Below are 8,586 nucleotides of genomic sequence, written 5' to 3' on the forward strand. Positions count from 1 at the left end.
GTATTTTCTGGCTGAAATTGAGGGAGCTGAGCAAAAATCTGACTTAGTCTGAAAAAGGACTGCTGATGCTGTTGGATCCTGACCTCCCTGCACTCGAAATGGATTTTCTGGAGCTACAAAAGTCCAATTGGCGCGCTCTCAACGGCGTTGGAAAGTAGACATCCGGGGTTTTCCAGCAATATATAATAGTCCATACTTTGCGCGAGGATAGATGACGTAACTTGGCGTTAAACGCCAAGTTCATGCTGCTGTCTGGAGTTAAACGCCAGAAAAACGTCATGATCCGGAGTTGAACGCCCAAAACACGTTATAATCTGGAGTTTGACGCCAAGAAAGGTCTTTACACGTGGAAAGCTTTAGTCTCAGCCCCAGCACACACCAAGTGGGCCCCAGAAGTGGATTTCTGCACCAATTATCTTAGTTTACTCATATTCTGTAAACCTAGGTTACTAGTTTACTATTTAAACAACTTTTACAGACATTTCTTGTACCTCATGACATTTTCAGATCTGAATTACATACTTTTTGACGGCATGAGTCTCTAAACTCCATTGTTGGGGGTGAGGAGCTCTGCAGCGTCTCGATGAATTAATACAATTCCTTTATTTTCCATTCAAACACGCTTACTCGTATCTAAGATGTTCATTCGCGCTTAATTATGGAGAAGGTGATGATCCGTGACACTCATCACCTTCCTCAATCCATGAACGTGTGTCTGACAACCACCTCCGTTCTACATCAGATTGAATGAGTATCTCTTAGATTCCTAATAAGAATCTTCGTGGTATAAGCCAGATTGATGGCGGCATTCATGAGAATCCGGAAAGTCTAAACCTTGTCTGTGGTATTCCGAGTAGGATTCTGGGATTGAATGACTGTGACGAGCTTCAAACTCCTGAAGGCTGGGCGTTAGTGACAGACGCAAAAGAATCAATGGATTCTATTCCAACCTGATTGAGAACCGACAGATGATTAGCCGTGCTGTGACAGAGCATAGGAACGTTTTCACTGAGAGGATGGGAGGTAGCCATTGACAACGGTGACACCCTACATAGAGCTTGCTATAGAATGGGTTTTGCGTGTGGAGAAAGGATTTCAAGGAAGAGTTGAATTTCAGAGGACAAAGCATCTCCAAAACTCCAACATATTTCTCACTACTACACAACAAGTAACGCTATTATTCCCTATTATTTTAACTTACAATTTTAAATACTTTGGCTTCTTATAAATAAATCCAAATAACTTTATTAGCCTCCTGACTAAGATTAATAAAATAACATTGATTGCTTCAAACCAATAATTTCCGTGGGATCGACCCTTACTCACGTAAGGTATTACTTGGACGACCCAATGCACTTGCTGGTTAGTTGAACGAAGTTGTGAAGTTGATTTTGGACCAGGCTCTATTATCATATTCCATAAAGAGATACAATAGTTTTTGTGTACATACTAAAGATCAAAAGATAGAAATCACAATTTCGTCCACCATGAATCCAAAAACCAGTAAATTTGATGTTCATATTGATTTCATTTTACTTGTATTTGGTTAAAATCGTTCTTATGCGCTTGTTCTTATGTATTCTAGAGAAGAAGAAATTGAAAGAATATCAACAAAGAAAAGAAAACAACCATGGAAGGTAGTTGAAAAAGAAAGCAAAAAAAGAAAGCATGTGCTGACAAATTCAGAGAGCACAAGCCAATCTGAAAGCCAGTAAGCACAGGGTGATGTTCATTTATGTGATTGTATGATATTCATTTGGTTTAGTTTTGCTTTTCTTTGCTGAAAATTGTTTATGTATGCTTGTTGAGTAAATTACAAATGTGATATTGTTCAGTGGAGTTGGTCAAGTTGATTCATTTGATTGTCAAGTGTTCAGTTGAGTCCTTTTGCATGCAGAAATATTTTTCTTGATGATTGAATGTGTATCACATTTTATTCAGCATATGAATTGCATTTGGTTCATTGGGCTTTGTAATTTTCGTTCACTTGATTGTTAGTGTCTTCACTTGTCCTTTTGCATGCAGAAATGTTTTTCTTGATGATTGAATGTGTATAACGTATTATTCAGTATATGAATTGCGTTCAGTTCACTGGTGTTACTCATTTTTATTCACTTGATTGTTAGTGTCTTTAGTTGGGTCCTTTCGCGTTAGAAATGTTTTTCTTGCTGATATTTGTCTCCGGTATAAATTCGATATGTTTGTCTATGTTGCAGAGAAAAAGAAATAAAAAAACACCCATCGTGAAAAGAAAATAATCGGGAAGGGTGGCAAAAGAACAAACCAAATCAGGAAAGCTTGTTTTGATAGATTCAGATAGCAAAACTGAATCTGACAGGGAGTAAGTTTATCAAATCATATTTTTGGTTATTAATGCTCTCCTTCTAGGTTTATTGATACTTATTTTATGAATTTTCAGAACTGAACAAGAAAAGGACAACACTTCGAAAAGAAGAAGACAGGCGTTGCAGATGTTAAGAGAAAATAGATCAAATAGAAGAAATAATGGATCTCAGACAACAAATGTTGCTCTAGATAGGTTTGCCTCAACAGAGGCACGAAATGATTTCTCCGAGACGTAAGATTCGGTTTCTTATATCAAGTTCTTTTTCTTTGTTTGCTAACTTTTCCTAGAACCTCTTCTAATTCTTTTGGATTCACTGAGTAATATTTATTTATCTTGCTTAGACTATCGACTGTAAATCTGGGTAGCAAACCTCTCTTACAGACTCAGGCGAGCTCCACATCGTCTGTGAATGCCCCGGATAATACCAGGTAAATTCGTTCATTGCAGGCTTTACTTTCGATTCAGTAGGTTCTAGAAATGAATTTCATGTATTTATAGAGCTCTGCTTTTAATCTGGGTTGCTGATGCCAGGGCATCTTGGCCAGTTTCACTAGCCTTTTCTTTACTGTTTTTAGGTAGTTTCATGCACTTTCTTAGAAATAAGCAGGTTTTGGGTGAATGTACACTTACACCTTGATTCAAGCAAACATTGTGAACTTTGATTTCATGAGAATAATGCATGAGTTGAATGCCAATTTATATAATGCAAGATCTCATGACCTGAAACAAAGCTTTGATGCACCCTGTTTGTTTGATTTCAGGACAAAGGAAGCATAGAAGAACCACATTAGTAGCCATGTTAGTATCACTAACGTGACCACTAACGTGGAAAGGGAGCAAGCTTGCAACATTAGTGGTAAAGTTATCACCACTAACACCTTCGAAAGCCATCACAACCTATGTTAGTTGCCACGTTAGCAACACCAACGTAGAAACTAACGTGGAAGGAAGAGGAAGCTCCAACGTTAGTGGTAAAGTTAACACTACTAACGTTGCAAAGGCCACACATAACCACGTGAAGGGCCACGTTAGTGCTACTAACGTGAATTCTATCGTGGAGCAAAGAGGAAATCGCCAACGTTAGTGACATTAACTTTGTCACTAGCGTTGGACCAGGCCAAGAGTACCTGCGTTAGTGGCCACATTAATGCCACTAACGTGAAGGGTAACGTGGAGCAAGGAGTGAGATGCCAACGTTAGTGACACTAACTTTGTCACTAACGTTGGAGATGGCGAAATACACCCACGTTAGTAGCCACATTAACGCCATTAACGTGAGCACTAACGTGGAAGAGAAGGAATTTTGTAGCGTTAGTGACAAAGTTAGTGTCACTAACGCCTTCATGTCATGGCATGCCTACGTTAATGGTTACGTTAGTTACACTAACATGGGAAAAAGGGCAAGAATGTAGCGTTATTAGCAAACTTAGTGCCAATAATGCTAGCGAAGGATAGAAAGGCTACGTTAGTGGTCACGTTAGTGCCACTAACGTTGGGGTTAACTTGGCCCAATTGGGTTGGGACGTTTGTGACACAGTTAATGTCACTAACGTCTTCGAACCAGACATTACACTTAACGTTAACGCCACTAACGTCCTGACTAAGTGCATACGATGCCTGACTCTCCCTTTTTTTTGCAAGTAAAGCTGAGCCCACTAAAGACTGTTACTACTTCAACTAAAGATCAAAGGCCTATATCCAAGACTTGAAGAGCTAACTAGAAGATCAGAAGAGTAATATATATAGGGGTAGTTTTGAACTAGAAGAGAGATTGGCATTATTGGAAGCTACACTCTCTATATTTTACTTTACCTACAATTTCTAGTTTATTTTAGAATGCACTTTTCTTTCTTGTTTTCCATACCCAGAGCTATGAACAACTAAACCCTTTTTCATTGGGTTAGGGAGCTCTGTTGTAATTTGATGGATCAATTATAGTTTTCATTCTTCTTCCTCTTTCTTTTCCCTTTATTTTACTAGAAAGCTTTTGTTCTTCAACCAATTGGTTAGTTATCTTGGAAAAGAGACTCTCCATAATTGGATCTTCTCTGAGCCTTGGAAGAGGAATGAGGAGATCATGCTAGAAATGCTTTCTCTTGTTGGACCAAATTGGGGTTTGGATGGATATAGTGACATATAATCCTACCAACACTTTGATTTGGAAATACATTTGCTATAATTAGTGACCATACTTCATCTCTTCCCATGAGCAATTAAATCAAGGAATTGGGCAATCGTTCAAGCTTAGAGAGATTGGATTGCCAAGGAACTGGGATCCAATCACCTAAGATTGCCAAGGAAATCAATGAATGCATTGATTGAGGAAGAGATGAAGATGAACTTGATCCAGAGAATGCAACATCTCCTAAGCCCAATGATTTCCCCATATTTGATCTTACCCATTCTCTTTACTTTTTGTTATTTACTTTCATGCTCATCTCCCCAACTTCCTATTTAAGATTTTGCAACTTTACATTCCATGTCATTTATCTTTCCCGCATTTAAGTTTCTGCAATTCTCAACTCAATTTGGCTTAGCTTGACTAGAACACTCCTCTAATTAAAATTGTTCGACTAATCAATCCCTGTGGGATTTGACCTCACTTTATTGTGAGTTTTTACTTGTTGACAATTCGGTATACTTGCTGACGAAAATTTGTTGAGAGACAAGTTTTCGTGCATCAAGTTTATGGTACCGTTGCCGGGGATTGATTTTGTATCGACAATGATTAAATTATAGGATAACTAGATTGAGCAATTTTCTTTTGTTTCATTTATTTTGTTTCTGTCATTTACTTTCAGTTTTAGCCATTTTCATTTATTATTTCCTTTTGTTTTATTTTCTCAGTTAATTCACAACTCTGTCAACTAATCCACTAACTGTTTGATAAATTGCTTCACTCACACTAACAGTAACCTTAACAAGAGTGATTTCTTCACTTTTCTCTTGCTTATGTAATCTGCTGATTGTATGAAAGGTAGCAGAAGAGGAGCTTCAACCTCTTTTGAATCTGAACCTGAGAGGACCTTCCTTAGATTAAGGAGGGAAGCAAGAGGGAAGATGGTCGTTGGTATTGAGAAAGAAGAGGAGGATTTTGAGACAGACATGGAGGAGAACATGGAAAACCACCATGAGAAGGAGACACACAACCTTGCCAGAGAAGGTCTAGCAGATCATGCTGGGCAGGAGAGAAGAGTTCTAGGCTCTTATATTATCCAAATCCAGGAAACTGTGGAAGTAGCATCCAAAAACCAACCATACATGCCAATAACTTTGAACTGAAGCCCCAGCTCATCACCCTTGTCCAGAACAACTATTCATTCGGAGGAAGCGCCCAAGAAAACCCCAATCAACATTTAACCACCTTCCAAAGAATATGTGATACTGTGAAGTCTAATGGTGTTCATCCTGACACCTATAGATTGCTTTTGTTCCCCTTTTCACTCAGGGACAAAGCATCTAAATGGATAGAATCCTTCCCAAAGGAGAGATTAACAACCTGGGAAGATGTGGTGAACAAGTTTATGGCAAGATTCTATCCTCCTCAAAGGATCAACAGGTTGAGAGCTGAGGTATAAACCTTCAGGCAATAAGATGGTGAAACTCTCTATGAGGCATGGGAGAGGTTTAAGGACTTAACAAGAAGGTGCCCGCTAGACATGTTCAATGAATGGGTGTAACTACACATTTTCTATAAAGGCTTGTCTTACGAATCAAAGAAGGTAGTTGACCACTCTTCCAGGGGATCTCTAAATAAGAAAAAGACCATTGAAGAAGCCATAGATGTCATTGAGACTGTAGTTGAGAATGACTACTTTTATGCTTCTGAGAGGAGCAACACTCAAGGAGTAATGGAGTTGAACTATATGGATGAACTGCTAGCTCAAAACAAGATGATCACCAAGCAGTTTGCTGACCTTACGAAGCAGATAGAGAGGAACTAAGTTACAGCAGTCACCACCCCACCACCAGCTCAAGAAGGAGTGAATATAGCGGAAGGAGATGACTGGGAACAAGCCAACTATATTGGGAACTCACCCAGGCAATCACATGATCCATACTCAAAGACCTACAATTCTGATTGGAACAACCATCCAAACTTTGGGTGGGAAAATCAACAAGACCAAAGCCAAGATCAGAGACGTCACAACCCCAGTAATAATACAGCATACCAACATTCCACACAGAGATCATATCAACACCCACCCAACAACACTTCTCAGTAGCCATATCAAACCCAAACTCTAACCTCAACCCACCATCACCATCCGAAGATAGACTCTCTAGGATTGAGACCTTGCTCGAAGGCATATGCAAGGAAATTCAAGACAATAGAGTGTTCAAGGATTAAGTACGAGCTAATATAAAGAATCAAGGGGACACCATCAAGAGACTCGAATCTCAAGTAGGATATCTCTCTTAGCAGATCCCTAAGCCTACTGATAGCTTCCTAAGTGACACGGAGAAAAATCTGAGAGGAGAAGCAAAGAAAATGAGATGGGAAGAATGCAAGATGGTTACTATAAGTGATGAGGAGAATTTGGAAGAAGTGAACAAATCATCAGGGCACCCCCAAGGTGGTTCAAAAGTGCATTCAGACAAGAAAGACCAAGGAGGTAAGCTTACACAAAGAAAAGAGCCAGAGGAGAAGGAGGTATTGAACCCATATGCACCCAAAGCACCATTTCTCCAAAGACTCAAGGGGGGTGTAGAAGGGAAAGTATACTCAAGATTCCTCGACATGTTTGCATACCTCCATGTAAACATACCATTCATCAAGGCTCTCCAAAAATGCCATCATACATTAAGTGTATGAAGGAGCTGCTGACCAAGAAGGAATTATTGAAGGGTGGGCAAACAATAGTGATGAATAAGGAGTACAGTACTCTCATTCAGACAGAGTTGCCTATAAAAAGAAAGGACCCAGGGAGCTTTCACATCTACTATGCTATAGAAGAAATAAGGATTGATAGGGGACGTTGTGACCTGGGAGCAAGCATCAACTTATTGCCGTTATCCCTCATGAAGAAGCTTCAAATCAAAGAGCTAACACCCACAGATGTAATCATCCAATTGGCTGACAAAACTCAAAAACAAGCAATAGGTGTGGTTGAAAACGTGTTGGTGAAGGTCGGGAACTACTTTGGTGAAGGTCGGGAACTACTTCCTTCCCATAAATTTTGTTGTCCTGGAGATGGAAGAGAGTCACATCCATCCAATCATCCTGGGGAGACCCTTCCTAGCCACGGCCAGAGCACTTATAGATGTGGAGCAAGGAGAACTAATATTGAGGATACATGATGAACAACTTACCTTCAATGTCTTCAAGCCCTCACAAGAAACATATCAAGAAAACAAGGAATTTAGGGAGAACCACAATAGGACACCCATGGAGGAAACAAATAAGGAAGCACGAATAGGACACCTGGAAATCCCTTTGGTTGACAAGCAATGCAGTCAGGAGGCACAACAGCCAAGGGAAACCTAGGTGGAGCTGAACCAAGAAAAGTTATATGAGACTAGCAACAAGGTTTCCCTGGAAAAGGAGGCCACAAGGAGCAAGGCAGCACCAAGGGAAGAAAAGAAAAAGGTGCCAAGGGGATGGAGGAACAAAAAGATCCCTACAGAGGACTTCTCTCTAGGAGATAAAGTGATCTCTGCTCATTTCCCACTAATCCCACATCATCTCCCCACCATTCCATCTCAGCTACCCCAAGCATATACCATCAGCAGAGTTCTCTCCTTAGAATATGTGGAGATTCTTAATGAAGCCAATAGAGATTGATTTACTGCAAGAGGGGAAGACTTGAGGCACTATCAACCACCCTAACGAAGAGCAACTGTCAAGCTAATGACGCTAAAGAAGCGCTTCTTGGAAGGCAACCCATGTTTTATATCCTTTCCTTTAAATCTTTAATAGTAGTTAATAAAGCAAGGTTCATGAATTTCAAATCCACTTTGACAGACACTTAGGTGAATCTTTGTATGCAACATATAGTGAACAACAAGTTTGGTGTTCAAGGCACTCTAAGAGGGCATGAACACAAAGCATATCATGCTTATCTTAGAGCCGTGATCAACTCTTCTTGCACTACATAGTCACAAACTAAGTTTGGTGTCACCAATGTGGCATACATAAACACTAAGGAGTCCGTTGATTTAAATTCATGAATAGCAGTTATTTTGTCTAAAAGAAAAATTTAAAAAGTAGTTAGTTCCTATGTCTATTTTGTCGCCAC

At 39.6% G+C, this 8,586-nt stretch overlaps 1 non-coding gene across 1 annotated transcript; it reads right to left on the minus strand.

The window, feature by feature from the left end:
* Positions 1 to 5,904: 5,904 nt before the first annotated feature.
* Positions 5,905 to 6,008, minus strand: LOC130953914 (small nucleolar RNA R71). The gene has a single exon (XR_009076075.1). It is a non-coding gene; the product is annotated as a small nucleolar RNA R71 (small nucleolar RNA).
* Between the last annotated feature and the right edge of the window lie 2,578 nt (positions 6,009 to 8,586).

Source organism: Arachis stenosperma, chromosome 9 (genome assembly GCF_014773155.1).
Source record: "Arachis stenosperma cultivar V10309 chromosome 9, arast.V10309.gnm1.PFL2, whole genome shotgun sequence".
Lineage (NCBI taxonomy): Eukaryota > Viridiplantae > Streptophyta > Magnoliopsida > Fabales > Fabaceae > Arachis > Arachis stenosperma.